Raw genomic sequence first — 17749 nt, 5'->3', positions numbered from 1 at the left:
CACGCATTAAAACAAAATGCATTTCATAAGTAATAAATACTCAAAATATACCTTCATGACAAGCTATTACCACAATCCTTACCCACAATCAAAAGAATCGTTCGTATCCATTACCAACACATTTCAGTGAGACTGACATTTTATATATTAAAAATAAAATAAGGGAAAATACCAGGATTGGAACGCCAAACATTTTAACAGTCCATGACAAAAAAGACTGTCCAGATCTTCAGGCAAATCTGCCAAAAGAAAAAAAGAAAAAGTAAACGTTAATTTAGGCATAAAGACTTTCCTTAAATTCAGCAACGATCTATGGCTCTCCACAACTACTCAATACACAACAGCTGCAATGAATTTATCAGTACATTACACTTGGTGATATATTAACTCTTTCATGCCACTAAAGAGTATTTAAGAACAGGGACTGAAGCCCCAGAGCAAGTAACTAAAGAGGTTAAACTTTGTTCTTCTTTAAGGCCAAAACTGTTCTCCAAATATTAAAATTCAGGTTTGTGATAGAGTCTAAGAAAGAATATCATGAGAAAAAAAAAATCCCGCCATTCCTCAAATAGCCAGGCAAATGTAACACTGTATCTAGAAAAAAGAAAAAAAAAAAAAAAGAAAAGAAACATTTAAAAGTCAGTATTAACTTTCCCAGGCAATATTCACTATTTGTCCCAAAGGTCACCTGGCATCTAGGTACTGACTGGACTATCAAGATATGGTCAATAACTGTACTTAAGAGAAGGATATACCAGTTTCTACAACAGTAAGTATGTGCTGACATAGGTCAAATTTTAGAACAAAATTGATCATTTTTACTTCAAAGGCAAAAAATAAATTTAAAACACTGTAAATAACTGCATGTTGATCTTATCCAAAACAACCAAGCAACCTTAGATCCTCTTTTCCCCTTCCCCAGTCACAGACACACACCCCTCTCCTCAATTTAATCTCAAAATTAGCTCTCATCTGACACCAACCAACAGTTAATTAGGGAGAAGCAGATGTAACTCAGCAGCTCTCTGCTACAAGCAGAATCAGTGTTTTTTAACACATACACAGCTAGGAGAGGAGCGAAATCAGAAGTCTCTTATCTGTATCCAATTCTCAACTTAACACATGTATATTACCCACTTTGTATATTATCTACTCCAAATTTTTTAATCTTAGACTGGTTTGTTTCTGACATCCTACTGGCCCCACCGTAAATTGCTATACGCTAAGAGAATAGATTGAAAACCAATTTAATTTTAGTCTAAGCAGTATCTAACAAGAAAGAAATCTAAAGGGGAAAAAATGCATAATTCATTCAAAAGCCAAATAGAAATGCTTTTTCCCCTGATCCGAAATTATCCACACCACTTCTCTTTTTCAGAGCACTAGGATTTATTTCATATATAAACAGGACAGTATCAGTACAACCCTAAAAATCATTATTCTCTTTTCTTTTTTTTCTCTAAAAACTTGAAAGTTCGACTAAAAGGCTACCGAAAGGAGAATAAATCATTCCAGATTAATTCTGGGACTCATATAGAATAATTAAATTATGCTATTTTCTGAGGTTCTAAATCATTTTATTTTTAACTACAAAATAATATCAATCAATTATATGGTTGTATCATACAGCCTTATAATAAAACACTATTTACATCACTCATTACAAACTATTCTAAACAGATCTAGAGAAATGCTTAGTCCAACACTGAGCTTTTGGCTTGATTAGTATTATATAAATATCAACACTATTCAGAAATATTCATGTCAGCATAAGAAGAGTCAAAATATCCTGGATCATAAATATTATGTGAAGCCTCCTCTAAGCTTTTACTAAAGCTGTGTGTTGTTTCAAAATTAATGTCATAACACGAGTCATGAGATTATGGATGAGCCAAAAACTGGTAGAAAAAATAAAGATTAATAATAGAGTTTACTCTTTTGTCTTCCTGAGTTTTAATAAGTTATTTTTAGCTCTCTCACTTTTATAACCTCCTGGATATTTTCACGGACTATTATGTAACTGAGTGAGGATCCACAAACCCTAACAGTATCTTCTGAAACAGAACATACAACTGCTTAAGGAAAGGGACATTAACTTCTTTTCCTCCATAACCACCAGCACAGACAATTGGCATAGTTGCTCAAAATAGCATTCTCGGTTAACAAATATCTGCTGTCTGACAACATCAAACATCATCCATGTGGTGATATTTGTTGGTTTACAAGTCCTGGATGCATCTACTTTCCCTAAAATTAGTGTCTGAGGTCCATAACATGAGAATTCGGAGGTGAGATTATAAATACTAATCAAAGAACAGCTAACAAATATTTAGCGAGATGTTGTTCTGAGTGTGCAGCCCTAAGATAGGTGCTATGTGTATAAGAAGCAATTAAGCACTGTTTGGTGATTCCTCAAAAACTTAAACAGAAAATTACCATATGACCCTGCAATTCCACTTCTAGGTATATACCCAAAAAAACTGAAAACAGGTACTCAAATAAGTACACGTACACACATTCAAGAAGGCACTATTCACAACAACCAAAAAGTGGAAATAGCACAAATGTCCATCAATATGAAAGGAATAACAAAATGTGGTATATAGCCATACACTGAATATTATTCAGTCATAAAAAAGAATGAGTACTGATGCTATAATGTGGATGAACCACAAAAACATGCTGTAAAAGAAGCCAGGCACAAAAGGTAACATATTTTTTAATTCTCTATATATGACACATGCAGAATAGATAAATCCATAAACAGAACATGAATTGGTAGGGCTGGGGTGGTGGGGGGGGTGCATTTTATTTTGAATGGATGAAACTGTTTTAGAACTAGATAGAGGTGGTGGTCACACAACACTGTGAATGTACTAAATACTAAATGTCACTGAATTATTCACTTTAAAATGGTTAGTTTTGTTATAGGAATTTTGCCTCAATAATTTTTTTTAAAAAAAGAACCAAAGCACTTAACTATAATAATATCAACTATTTTCTGACAACTACTGTGGGCCAGGCACTTTACATAGATTATCAGTAAACCTTAAAACAACCCTGTAGGGTTACATTGTTGCCCCATTTTGCAAAAAGAAAATTGACCCCTGACTTGGTCAAGACCTCAGACCACTAAATCATGAAGGATTTTAATTCAGATGCTAAAATCTAAACTTTTCCTATCTCTCCACTGGTTTTCAAACTAGGCTCCCTGGATCTCTTGTGATAAAGTATCTTGGGTGTCACCTGCAGGTGCCCTTTATGGGTCAAAGAGTAGGGCCACCATAATTCCTTGCACCAAACACCTCCACCTCAAATGTTCCACATATAGCAGGCTTCTCCCTAAGATTCACTTCAAAGAAAGGGTTCCTCTGATTACAGAAAGAAAAAGTCTGGAAACAACTGTGACTATATCTTGCTGGATATGGATGGGCAGAACACCCCCTGGATAGATGGAACTTAAACTGGACCTTGAAAGATAAAGCAGAACTTGAATCACTGCCCAGTCTCTCCACCCAAATTCAAATCCTTCATGGCCCAATGCAAAGGACATCTTCTTAGGAGCCCTACCACTCGTCTTACAGGAAGCTTTAAGCTTTCTTACTATTTTGGTATTCATTCTCTACTTGGTATTATGCTTATTTGTGTACTAACCTCATTTCCCTTACTAGACTGTAAAATTCTTAAGGACAGCATTCATGTTTGATTCATCTTTATATGTATACCCTCAAGACTTCCCAGGACTACAACCTGAACATAAGAGGGGTTCAATGCCTATTTGTTAAAAGAATTCATCCATGAGTGAACGAAGGGAATCTAGAAGGCACAGAAGTTAAGCATGAGCTGTCAGACAAAAGGGACACCAAGTCCATGTGCATGCCTAAAGAGAGTATGTGTTGAAGAGGAATAAAAAATAAAGTTGGCTGTGACAAAAGCTAGGGTGAGGCACATGAACATGACAGATGAATAGGAAGCCACTGCAAGATTAGTGAAACAATAAGGCATAGTGGAATGCACACGCATACACACACACAAATTTGTTGAATATTTGAATCACTCTGGCAATAGTACCCATCCAGTCAGTATAGGTTGGAGGGAAGGATGACTGAAGAAACAAACAAAAGCAACCAGTATTTCCTCTCTGCAAACATCAATCTGGTTCAACTTATATTCATGAGTCTGACTCAGCAGCAAGCCCAGAGTAGGCACTCAATAAATGTTAGTTGAATTGAATATTTAATTCCCCATCTTTTTAGAATAATACTAAGTTCTTTCTCACTACTTATTAACATAGAGAGTTTTTAATTCATAAGCTAATAATGTTTTCCAAGGATTTCTAAGAGGCTAAATCACCATGAAAATTATCATTTCAACTAATACATTTTATATTAATTGGAAGTTTAATTTTTCATGTCATGCTCTCCTAGTTGACAATATCCTTGTTATGTCATTAAACTATAATTGTGTAAATCTGCTTCAACAAACAATAACTGAACCATCAATAAACTATTATGGCTTCCATAATCCCTAGCAAAGATTAGTTTCAACATCATCATCATAAATTAGTAGAGACATGTTCCAAATCTCCCCGTGAATCCCATGAATTAGGTTTGCAAAGTCATCCCTGCATTTAAGTGCTCAATAGTTTAGGTCTCTAAACTTTAATCACACTGTTAGGAACCTCACAGGAAATTTGATCCCTTGTAAAACAGAGGATTTTAGAGACAAGATGAAAAGTCATTTGAAGTCATGAGGCCTTTGGAGCCAGGATACACTGATTAGTAATGATGATATTATAACTAAGCACTTTCACTTAAGAAATAATCAACTAAATTTAGAGTGTCTTTTTTTGGCCTTTAAAATTTTTCTGTTCAATCCTAGATTTCTTCCTAATTACAAATCAGCTTCAACTAGGTTTTAATGACAAAGACTGAGAACAATGTATTAAGAAAAAAATCTGACATCTGCATTTGTAAAAGATTATCTTGAAAACACAGATCATTTAACTTTATCACAGATGTCTTCAAACAGGATATCCAGTAGAGCCTGAAAACAAATTAGGGTTCCCCTTCGAGAATCTCAAAAATTTATAGATCTATTTTTAAAAATGAATATATCTACATAGACTTTTGCATACAATTTCAAGGGCTTTCAAAACCTCTATCACCCATCCAAGGACCCTTAAGGCCCACTGCCTGCTCTAACTTTACCTACTTAAAATTTTTTTTTTATACACAGAGAGGTCAATAATTTTATGCAGTTTCAAATGAATTATCTCTACGTATCCACATGTACTTTAATTAGGATATGTTACATTAAAAGTAAGAAAGTTATTCTCATTGGTTTTGGATATTATCAAATAGGCTTCTGAAATCTCATTAAACGAGGAGTTGTGCTATGGTGGGATATATCCAGAGTTCAGAGATCAAGTCCACACTTTGCTAGCTTCCTGAGCTGTGGAATATTGGACATGTTTCATAATAAATGTAAGCCTCGGTTTTTTCATCTGTAAAATGAGAATACATCCCGGTTTTGCAGAACTGTAAAGAGAAATAATTTAGATAACAAATATGAAAGATCCAAAGATGGTGGCAGACACATAGCAGGAACACAATAAAATGCTAGCTCGTAAAAGGAAAAAGAGCAATACAGTCAGTGGGAGACCTGTAAAATCTAATCTGGCTGAACTTCTGCCTATATAACCATTTTCTCCTAAGAGACAGGAGAAGTTAGCACCTGGCTCTTAGCTACAGATACGGAGAAGTCAAAATTCAAGACAGGGAACAGAAGGAAGTGAGCAAAAACAAAAACAGATCTGTAATGGTGAAGATAGGGTCAAGAAAGGTATATCTAACTCATAATCATTTATCTTTCAAGGTCAATAAAGCTTTTAGAAGATAATACTGCATAAGAGAATATCTACTTGACCTGAAGGTAGGAAAAGAGTCTTAAAACAAGACACAAAAAAGCACTAACCATAAAGAAAAGACCAATAAATTTGACTCCATTAAAATTAAGAACTTCTGTTCATTTAAAGACACCATAAAGAGAGTGACAAGGCAAACCACAGAATAGAAGAAGGCATTTGCAACATACACACAGGACAAAGGATTTGATTCCAGAGTAAATAAAGAACTTCTAAATGGCAATAAAAGATGCAAGGCCCAATTAAAAAAAAAAAAAATAGGAGGCAGACTTGAATAGAAGCTTTACAAATGAAGAAATTCAAATAGCCAACACATATATAAAAAGCTCTTCAACCTGGTTACTAACCAGGTAAATGCAAAGTTTACCAGATCAGCTAATTTGAAAAGCTAACACGACTGAGAGTTGGAAAAGACAAGAGGCAATGGGAAAACTCATATATAACCAGAGAGAGTGTAACCTCGTACAACACTTTGGAAAACAGTTTGACTGGTACCTTAAAGCTGAAGATAAGCATAACCCCGTGACTAGGGAGACCATACAATTCATCATCCAAATCCAGACACTTTTGAGAATTAAGTGTGCTTTATTAATTACACTGGGACAACAGGCATAAGCCAGGATAAATGGTCACCCTGTCTATGAAACAGCAATTCCATTCGTAGGCATACACCTTAGAGAAACCTATACACATGTGCACCAGATGACAGATACGGAAACACTCATAGCAGCTTTGTTCACGATTTCCCCAAACCGGAAACAACTCAAACATCTAGCAATAGTGGAATGGATAATACAAAAATTGTGAAAGTCCAATAAAAAGGTGCTTAAGGGTGCTTTGGAAATGCAAATTAAAGCATTATAGGGGGAAAAATTCCCTTCATCACATTTCTCCCATCCATGTACTATTCTGGAAGCAAAGACTGATCACTACAGCTCACACGTCCCTACTTTCCTAAAACAATTTCCTTTTCTCTCACTTTATGCAAATACAGGCATCTGCATACAGGAAAACTGAAGGTGCTTTGTAGAGAACTATTCTAAAAGACTAAAAAGTCGCCTGTGAGGAATCCTGGCATTTAACAAACCCAAATCAATTAGTTTTCTTCCAACTGGTATGTGAAAGTCCATGAAAGTTTAAGTTATTTATTATCTTCCAATACTCATCCTATTTGCCACACTATGCTTTACATCTAACAGTTTCCACCTTATCTGCAAAAGTAGTGCGCGAGAGAAAAGTTTGGTATAATGGCAACGACACAACATCCACTCTACTCAGAGGCCTGGGTATGACTGGCAGGCAAAACATCTACTGACCATGTCATCACTACCTGCCAGTCATTCCTTTAAGTTCCTCTTTTAACGCTAAAACTCATCTCTATCTTTCCTTTCCTTTTTTTTTTTTTTTTTTAAACTATCATTTCACATCCCCAACCTTCAACCCTAAGTAGAAGTTCTCAGGTAAGAATCTTCTCCTTGACTGAAATATGCAATGCTAATCTTTCCTTCTTAAAGTCACAGAAAAGACTGTCCCCAATTCATTTTGACATATGTGTGAAGAATTTATTAATAGCAAAAGAATGGAGTGTATTACTTCAGGGCTATCCCAGAAAATCTAGAGTATCCAAGCAAGACAAGGAAGAATGTACTTTACTCACAGTCATACCAAAACAAAAAACAAACAAAAAACAAACAACAACGAAAAATACACACACACCTTTGAACACCATAGACCTAACACTATCCCAACATAACTAAATCCCACATGCTACTTCCACATTCTGTCCATATGGAAGAGTCTTCCTATGCTATTTACCTTAAATTTCCTGGTACCTCCACCCCCAAACATACTTGGTTCATTGTTTTATCATATCCCGATACCCTCTCCCACATGCAAGGCTTAAACTCCTTCGTGGGCACTTTTAATCTAGCCCTTCCTCTACTTTTGCCCCTAGTCTCCCACCACTCCTTGCACTCTGCCCATACCAAAGTGTTCCAGAGACTGACACCCTGCACCTTCTCTCCTGCCCCACCTTCAAGACTCCAGCTCAAGTTTCACTCAAAAAATCCAGCCTATGGAACAATCCTCTCTCTCAAACTAACACATTTCTTTGCCCCATCCTCACTCATGGTGCAGTGCACCAAATCACATTCACTCAGGCCTATTGCCCAGCCCTACCCAATCTATTGCCCAACCCCACCCATCGTTCTTCACACCTCCCGCCTCTTCCCACCATCCTGAATGCCACGTCCCCATGAGATTTTCTGCCACAGATATATCTTGCAAGTTCTAAGTAGTCTCCCTTAACATTTATGTCGGTTCCGCTGTCTTATCTTTCAGAGATTCTCCCAAGAATATCCATCCCATCATTCCATATCTTTTTAATGCTTCATATACCACAAAGCTACCAAACCTTTCTATTCCAACATGCCGATTCATTCCAACACATTCCCACCACAGCAACTGTACCTGCTCTTCACATTCCCCCAATCCGATATCTACTCTGCACTGCTTTCTCAACTCTACTCACATCCACCACACCCAGTCCACTCTTACTCTGCCCCACCCCCATAACTGCAATTTCACACTTCGGCATCATTTCACTTGCCCTCACATACCCCTCAGTCCCCCTTCCACATCTCCGATATTGCACCTCTCCCCACTCTCTCTTTTCAAATTTGCTTGTATTTATGACTCCAGTTTCCTCTCTCCCCTCTACTCCTCACAGCACTAATCCTTCCAGACAATTAGCTGGCCCTGCAACTGTTTCCCCACCAGGCCACTCCCCCACTCAGGAAACCTCTTGTGTAAGCCCTCAAGGCTCCTTCCGACCTCCCACCCAGATTCCACCCCACCTGATATCGCCCTGCCTGTGGCCCCCCCCACCTTTTCGAGCCCCGCCCTCACCTCCTGGAGGCCCCTGTTGAGAGAGGCGGAGTTGGTCCTCTTCTCCCCTTTCCTGGGCTCCCCTCACTGTCACATGCCTAGGCAACTTGGACTCCCAAGCGTGGCCCCACGGTGACTGTGAGGCTCGGAGGGAATTACAGTCCCCCCTATCTCTTTTCCTCCTCCTGTTTCTCAGCCCCTTCCCTGGGAATGCGTGCGGAGGTGGGTGATAGATCTCCAGCTGCGTGCCACTGCCACTCATGGTGTTGCTCATGGAAAGCCGGGCTGCCGCCTGGAAGAGTAAGCTTTCTCGGTGGCTGCCGCCTGGAGGAGGTGCGGTCGCCTCCGCCACCGCTGCCGCCGCCGCCAGGGGTAGGAGCTAAGCCGCCGCCATTTTGTGTCCCCCTGTTGTTGTCGTTGACATGAATCCGACATGACACTGATTACAGCCCAATGGAGTCTCATTAAACCCGAGCCGCGGCCCCGCCCCACCGCTGCTCCATTGGCCAAGACCGCAGACACTTAGAGCCACCCGTTGGCCTATGAGTCTGTCCGTCACCCACACACTAACCACTCTGCAGCCCATTGGGGCAGGTTCCTGCCGGTCATCTTGCGTCCGCATAGACACACCCCTCGACCCAGCATCCCCCCTCCGGCCCCACCCTGGGGGTGGGTCCACGGCCAGTACCAATCAACAGACCGCTGGGCCCGCCTCTTCTGGGCACTTATTGGTCCAACCCTTTTTCTCTCTCCCAGACACCGCGCCACCTCTACTTCCACCTACCCGCCCGCTATGCCTCTGGAAATGGATTGGGTATACTCACAGCAGAGGTGCTTGGCCTTATTGGCTGCAGACAACGCCAATCAGAGGGCCTTTTTTCCCTCTCCCCTCCCCCACTCACCCCAAACCCCCTAGCCCGCAGCTAAAGTTTGTGTGAGAGCTGATCGCTGGCGGCGGCCGCAGGATTTAGGGGTGGGCGCGGGCGGGCGCGCGCGGGCGGGCACGCGAAGTTAAAATTCGAGGTTCTCAGTCGCCAGCTCCGGTAGTGGAGCGCGCGGACGGGCGCGCCGCCTGGAGCGTTCCATCCCGCCCCCTCCTCCACCCTCTCCTGTCCCGTCCCGGGCGACTACTCGCCCGCCCCCTGGCTCGCATCCTTACCCCCCACACACCCCTTAGCCTGCAAGCCCCAGGCCGGGTGCAGGCTGAACGATGTCGCTGCAGCTTCCTTGCCATCCCATGCCGAGGGGAAGCAAGACCCCTACCCGCCGGGCGTGCACCCCCCGGCTCCACACTCGCCCGTGTCTGCAAGCACGTGCACCGTTCGCCGCTGCCTCCAGCCACCCAGGTCCCCGGCTAACCTCGCCTGCAGCCCGGCCAATCGCTTGCTGCCCTTTGTGCTGCAGCCTGGGTCTCCCCGCTGCCTTCCTCAGCCTCCGCCTCGTCCTTTGCCAGCCGCCCGGGTCCGCAGCGCCGCGCTCCCCCCGCCCGGGACCCACCGCCGCCGCCTCCTTCTCCTCCTCCGCCTCCTCCTCCTCGGCTCCGGGCTGCAGCGCACAGAGCCCGAGGCAGCGCCGCCCAGCCCCGCTCCCCCCGCGCCGCCAGCTAGCCCGCCGGGCCGGGCCGGGGGCGCAGCCTGGACCCCGCCCGCCCCAGTCCCCGCCCCGGGGGTACCTGCCTCCGCCCTGGGGGGCTCCGTTCGCCGCCCTCGGGGGAGGGCGGGGATGCCGGTGTCCGCGGGAGGATGGGGACGCCTGGGCCGTTTGGGGCGGGGAGTGTGCCCGCTAGGGCTGGGACTGAGAGGTGCGGTCCTCGCCAACGCGCCCCCCTCCCGCCGCTGTGGGCCCCAAACTTCGTCCTCTGCCCGGGCCTTGCACCCTCGGGCGATCGCGGCAATTTTGGGGTGGGGGATGCCTCAGGAGCTGTGTCTACCCTGATCACGAGGAAGAGGGAGCAGTGACATTCAGCCACTGCGGACAGGGCACCGCGGAGGCATCCTTGGGTGGGAGTGGGGATGTCAGACGCGGGCTGGAGGGGGAAGCTGCCCCTCAAGACGCACTCTGCCGGCCTACAAGAAGCTGGAGAGCTCTGAGCTGCGTTCTGAATGTTTCTAAGGCGGTGCAGCCGGATGGCAGAGGTGATGAGGGGCGGGGGGAGTCAGCGAAGACTGCTGGGGGGCCCTTCCCCCTCTCCTCTAGCCAGCGCTCGAAGGAAGGCTGATGGTGAAGTTCGGTTTTCCAGGCTTCCCCTGGGCCCCCCGAGTTCCTGAGGCCCATATGAGGGAGGCTGGGGGCTCCTCTGGCCGCCCAGGGGAGGCCACTCCGACGCTGCCCACATGCCTCCCAGCGCCCTCCAGACTCTGAAGAGTTCTTCCCGGAGGTGGTGGGATGCTGACAGAGGAAACTTCAGAAAATAGGAAAAGTGGGCTCTGTAAAAGAAATGGCTTTTACAGAGTTTGAGTACTAAGTTTCCTTTCCCAGGCGCCATTTCTTTGGGAGGGGGAGGAGAACTATGGCTTTGTAAAAGAACCGAGTTTCAGGCATGGTGGCCTGGATGGAAAACCACCTGTTGACTCTAGTCTGTCCCTGCAGTAAGGGCGGACATAGGCCCTGAGGGGGTGATGCAAGGTGCCAGGAAGAGAAGGTCCAAAGCTTCCTGACCTGGTTGACTCCAGCATCCCTATACCACTGACACTGCAGCAGCATCTTGGACTTCCCATTAGAAACCACTGTGCAAACTAGGTAGGTACTTCGCTAGAGCAGTTTATCTTAAAATAAGCAGCACAGCCCTGTTGTCAAATGCAGAGCACACTGCACACTTCGCTTTTTAAATACGGTCTGCTGCTTTGGGGTGTGAGCTGCCTGGCCCTTCTCATATGCTTCTTGGCAGCAAGGTGAGAAGGGAGCTAAGACAAAGGGCACAGAGTTGGATGAAAGGATAGAAAAAGGGAGAGGGGGAGCAGAAGAGTTGTAATACTACACTCAAAACTGTCACCAGTTCCATTATAAACCCTTTTATAGGTGTTTTATTACTTCGTTGTTGGTTTTTAAAACACAAACTTCTTTAGATTAAATCTTGGCATTCACAGGCTCAGCTAAGGGAAACAAAACAGAGGGAAAGATTGCCATCCGCCATGGGCTTGGCTACTTTTGAGTTACATTACTGATAAAACAAACAGCAGGTTGGGTTCCCTCAGAGTCTCTCTCTACCTCTTTTAGTATCTTCAGTGGCTGGCTCAAGGTGAATTTTTACAAGCTATTAGTTCATAATTTGGTCTAGTTCATTTAGCTATTTCAAAGAGAAAGACATTTATAAGGTGTGCTTTTTTTTATAATGCAGGTGCTGGAATTTTTATTTTCCAAGAAGTTACTAAGTAAACTTAAGAATCCTGGCAAACACTTTAGCCTTTATGTTTTGTTTTGTTTTGTTTTTTTTCCTATGGTCTGTCCAGATGCCCTTTATTTTGTAACTTAGGTTTGAGTCCCCCAGACTGCATTTTATCTCAAGCAATAAAAATAAACCATGTCTTAATTAAAAGCAAGTTTCAAAACCCCAAATATATTCTCAAACCAAAGTATGCTAAAGAAGCAACCAAAGACAATAAAAGCCAAAAAGTCCACATTTAAGATGTCTTCAGCCAATGAATTGTGGGAGATTTATGAGCATCTAACACTCGTTATCACTAATGAGTTAGCCACATGGATTTCCAGTGCATCAAGAAGTGAAGAGACACCTTAAAGAGAAATAAGTCTTGTTTGCCTAAACTTGTGTTCTCAGGACCTGGCAAAAAGAAAAGAGAAATATTTTTATTCAATATCTTGATTTTTTTTTTTTTTGGAGGTTCTTTTCTTAATAAAGTTCTCTAACAGGGACATGCAAAGAAAGGGAATGTGTTGCTTTTCCATTGATATTCTCCTCTAAGATTACTTTGAGAAATCCTGGCTCTTCAGATAACTGGGACTGGAAAAGATAACAGAGCCAGAGCCAGAGCTACTTAATGCTTACTCCTGGCATCACGTTCTCTGCCAAACAGGTCAATTAATAAGTTAACCTAGAAATAATTTGAATTGAAAACCAAGCATCGTGCAAAATTTGCAAGCTGACTGTGAAGGATTATGAATTTAGGGTTCATCTGACCAGTCCTCCCCCAAAACATTACCAAAGGCCACCACTGGCCAGAACTACTGACAACTACAGTTCTACTGTTCAGTGTGGTTCACAGATCACCGGCATCAGAATGATCTGGGAATAAGTGCTTAAAACAGTTTCCTTGGCCTAACCCCAGAGATTCTGATTCAGTAGTTTTGTAGTGGGGCTCCCAAATGTACATTTTTAGCCTATGATTTGACTTGAAGCTTATTGTCACTAAATTTAAGAAGCACTGGCCTTAGCTGAATCCTCTTCTTTCCCAACTGGAAAGGAATGTTTCTTCTGTGTTTTAGCCAGAAGGTTATATAGTCTCTAGTGCTGGGATGATTCCATGGTCTGACCTTAGTCCTGAGTAAGGATAAAAAAGAATGCAAAGTGACCTCAGGAGTTGAAGGGAACCTGGAAGCTTTGCTCTTTGGGTTTTTTTCACTTGCTCTGAAGTAAGTCAGACAAATAACCTGATAAGAGGTATATCCACAGACACACTAACGAGTCCTTCTGAAGGAAATTGGGTAGGGAGGCAGCAGGCAGGGCCCCTGAACTGATTTTTCCAGGCCTCAGCCCATGATGAATTCTGTTACATTCAATTAGTCACTTAAAGAGCCTTAATCTACACCCCCTTCTCAACTGACACACAGAATCCTTTCTGAGCTTTGACTGGTCACTGCATCCCCACAAGGTCACAGTGTCTGGTTACATCAGTCAAGGGCAGAGGGGGTGGAGGATGATCTGTCAAACCATTCATTTAAAATAGGCTAGCAAAATAAAATTAAAAAGGCTAGCAAGTCCAAGCAATAGCTCTGTGTATGAACAGCCTATATTATCCTAAATACAGGTTTTCTGCACCCACACCTCACTTACACATTTTTGCTAAAAAACCTTTAATGTCTTAAATGCATTCTGGATCAAATCTAAACTCCGTGGTCCACTTCTAAGGCTATACACATCTCTACACCCAACCAATAGCTCATCTCTAGCTTCTCCCAGCAGAGGACACTCCTCTAAGCCCAGCACATGCTGTTCCCTCTGCAGCCATGCCTGCCCTCCCTACCTTATCTGATGAAGACCTTGAAAAATAACTCCAAATCCTTGCACGGCTGCTGCTTGCTCTGGGAAGTTTTTCTGGTCTTTGCATATAGCCCACAGGACTCTAAGCATACCTTTACTCCAGCCCTGGCATTTGTTAAGTGCTCTGTTAATATTTGTTGAATTACAGAATAAATAAAAGCACTTACTACACTGTGTTGTCACATTTTGCCTGTCTGTTTTCTTAATTAGCTTTTCTACTGCATAGACCAGTTTGTTCATCTGTATAACTGCCCTAATGCCTGACACATAGAAGCTATTTAACAAAGAAACACCATCCATACCTGTGGTTCCCATCCCTGGCTGCACATTAGAATCGCCTGAGGAACTTTTGAACCAACCTAGCACTTAAGTCTCACCTGAGGCCACTTAAATAAGAATATCTGGGGGCTGGGCCCCACTCATCAGTGCTTTTTTTGAAAGCACTCTGTGCAGAGTAGAAAAACCATTGATTTACATAAATCAGGATGCCTCAACATCAAGCAAGAAATTCAGAAGAAGAAAGCAGGGTGGTAAAACATGATGTAATCAATTAAATGTTGCTGAGAGATCAGAGTTCTCAAAGATCTTTTTGCTTTTGTTTTGAGTCTCAAGGGTGTTGTGGCTTTTCACTAATCATCATCAGGGTGCTGAGTCTGTTTTTAGTGCCAGGCTATCCCAAAGAAAACCTTAAATACCCTAACATTTAATTTAGTGATTCTGAGTCATCAGGATTTCCAAATTTGGGGGAAATTGACAGAGTTGTCAACTTTTAATTTTGATAAGGACATTTAAAAAAAGAACTGTGCAAGCCCGATCCCGTCTGATCTCGGAAGGTAAGCAGGGTCGGGCCTGGTTAATACTTGGATATGAGACCAATTAGGAAGACCAGGCGTAAAAAGTAAAAAATAATAAGGGATCGTAAGCTGACAAGGTCCTTGCAATCTGTGAGGTCAACCAAGGGTTGCCTCGCCTAATAAAAATAAAAAATAAAAAGGATAAAAAAACTGTATGTGTATTATTTCAAGAAGAAAGGACATTTTAACCCTCAAAATAGTAAAAAGAACATACTCTCTGAATGAAAGATAACTCCTCCCATGAAAGGAAAGTGGGCAACTTTACATCAACATGTGTCTTTTTTTCTTCCTATTTTTTTAAAATTTTATTTTAACGCAGACTGTGAAACCTTATCTCTAAATCTGTCAACTTGACCAGAGTACATTTAGGAATCACTTGACTACTTTATACTTTTCTGGGGATAAGTATAAATCATGTTCAATCTAACCACTAATAAATTTCTCCAATATACCCAACTCAATGTGCTCAACTAATCAAAGATAATTTTCTCTTATTCTATCCTCAATACAGAAAGAAAATACACAGTTCAGAGGGCCATTAAAAGTAGGACACCAGATTTTTATACATTTCTGCCATCACCTAATAATGTGTGTCCTTGGTCAAACAGAGTGACATTGTCGTAAAACTTAGGTTTTCTATGAGGCAATAAGCCTCTTATAGGCAGCTGTGTCCTCAGAGCCTAGCACAGTGCCTGGTACATAATAGATACACAATAAATATTTGTTAAATTAATGAATAGATTCAATCCAGGGAGTTATTTTACACCATCTCTAAAGTCTTAGACAAGCTCCAAATCCCACAACTTATTTGAATAGTAAACTACAAATTTCTCCCTGTGATTCACAAAAAAAACCAATCTTGTATGTAAAGTACCTAAAGAATTGATTAAAGAGTGAAACTTCTGAATAACTTTGGTTTTTTTCCTCCATGTTATTTAATTATAAAATTTTACACATATCTGTCATAGAAACTGTGGATAATAAAGAAAAAGAAGGAAAAAAGAGAAAACTTTGTGGAGGTCCTGACACTGAAAGATATTTTGGCATGTATTCTTCTAATTTTTTATCTCTGCCAGTATTTCTATTGTGACTGAAGGTTAGGATAAATTTTTTAGCTAAGGAAACTAAGATAGTAAAAAGTAACTTACTAGAATTTACTAGAATATTGAGCTTCCTCAGAGGATTTGCATGTATCATAATCATTCCATTTCTGAAAAGTTTCCAATTCGCAGAAGGGGTGAATTAGCCTTTCCAGCTATAAGATGCTCAATACTCTCAACATCTCATCATTCAAATTAGCAAGTCTAAAACATCCCAAAGAAGGCCAAGGAGATCAGCCTGTTGAGCCATTTTACTAGCTTGATACCTTTCCTGGTAGTAGTAACCAAAGACGATGACAGCTTGTGGAAGAACATGGTTGAGCTTGATCATAACAACCTTGACCCAAAACTCCTTCAGGTTGGGATTGGGTTTGGTTCATCTTTATATTCTCTAAATTGCCTTGCATATTATAGTAATGAATGTTTTTGGGTAAAATAAAATGTTAAAGATCTGTTATCTACCTCCTTATCTAAAGCCTATTTTTTAAAATTCATAAATTCTCCCTGTGATTCAGCTCCTCTCTCCTCCCACAACTGTTTTAGCTGCCCCCTTCTGAGTTTGCAGCCTGTTAATCCGGTTCATATGCCTCATTTTGATGGCTGATATAAATCTTAGCATATCTTCTAACTCGGACTGAGATCTGTTATCTTTCAATTGCAATGTCACACACATCAAGTGATAACATTTAGTAAACAGTCTATGATGGCTCCTAGATTTTGTTTCCTAAATCATAACTGATGACCTGAAATAACATCTCCAAGTTCAGTTTATTTGGAGTTCATAGAATCTCAGTCTATGGCAGGAAAATTAGAGTTCACCAAATATTCCCTATGCTCTCCCACATTTCACAGCTTTCCTTTTCAATAGAACCATGTGACTAGTAGTTTCAGCCAATGGACGATGAGAAGTGATATTTATTACTTCTGGCTCAAGGAAGTTAAGAATCAGGAAGGTCCTCTCTTTCCGAAGCACCTCAGGAGCCCATGTGTGCCAGATGAAGAACTACAAGTTGTCAGGGCCAATATTAGAATGGACCCCTGGGTGACTGAATGGAGCAAACACCTTCCACCTGCCACTTGCTTTGACGTGTAACAGGAGAAATAACTTTTCGTCATGTTAAGCCAAAGAGATGTTGAAGTTTGTCTACTATAGCAGGTAGTAGTGTTGTATAACCTAAAATAACATATTTCTTTACTGTAGTATTTTACAAATACCATAAATTTCAGTGACTGTGTCATTGAGGTCAAAGCACTTCCCTCTCCACTAATTTTCCTTTTCTCCAAGCACTCTAGCTGACTGCCCATTGGTGGTGATGGATGTATCAGATATATGATATTATGTTGGACCTTCCCCATAGTACTTTAGTAAAACTATTGGTGAGATGGAGAGAATTAAAGAGTGGGTTGGATTCTCCATGTGAATAAAAGCTGTCAAAGCCTGGGGCAGCAGTGTCATCCTCAGGCTGGAATCTACTCTGTTTTACTCAGAAAAGGGAGAAAAGCAAATCAGAATCACCTTAGTACTTCAGCGTGACTTCGTTGGCTTCCAAATAATTAACTTTCTCGCCACCATAATTTTAGTTTTTTGGAAATAATGGACGTTTTCGGGTATATGGCTGCTTCACGAGAGAAAGAAATTCTTCCCCAGTCCATTCAGTGCCGTCTTAGCAGCTTCTCAGCCTTGTCTGGGAGCTCTAAGAAATGACAAATGACTTAGGGGCTGATTTGCAAGGCGGCTGGAGAAGCACATTCTATTCCTGTCAATTAA

General features: G+C 41.8%; 1 protein-coding gene across 1 annotated transcript in view; it reads right to left on the bottom strand.

Moving 5' to 3' along the window:
* KAT6B (lysine acetyltransferase 6B) overlaps positions 1 to 10284 on the bottom strand; it is a 165489-nt gene extending 155205 nt beyond the window's left edge. Inside the window, 2 exon segments of the mRNA XM_039872160.1 lie at positions 173 to 239; positions 10172 to 10284. The gene's annotated coding sequence lies outside the window, so the exon portion shown is untranslated.
* Between the last annotated feature and the right edge of the window lie 7465 nt (positions 10285 to 17749).

This window comes from Pteropus medius, unplaced genomic scaffold, assembly GCF_902729225.1.
Source record: "Pteropus medius unplaced genomic scaffold, Ma_sr-lr_union100, whole genome shotgun sequence".
NCBI classification, from domain to species: domain Eukaryota; kingdom Metazoa; phylum Chordata; class Mammalia; order Chiroptera; family Pteropodidae; genus Pteropus; species Pteropus medius.
This window is presented reverse-complemented; position numbering and strand designations above follow the sequence as displayed.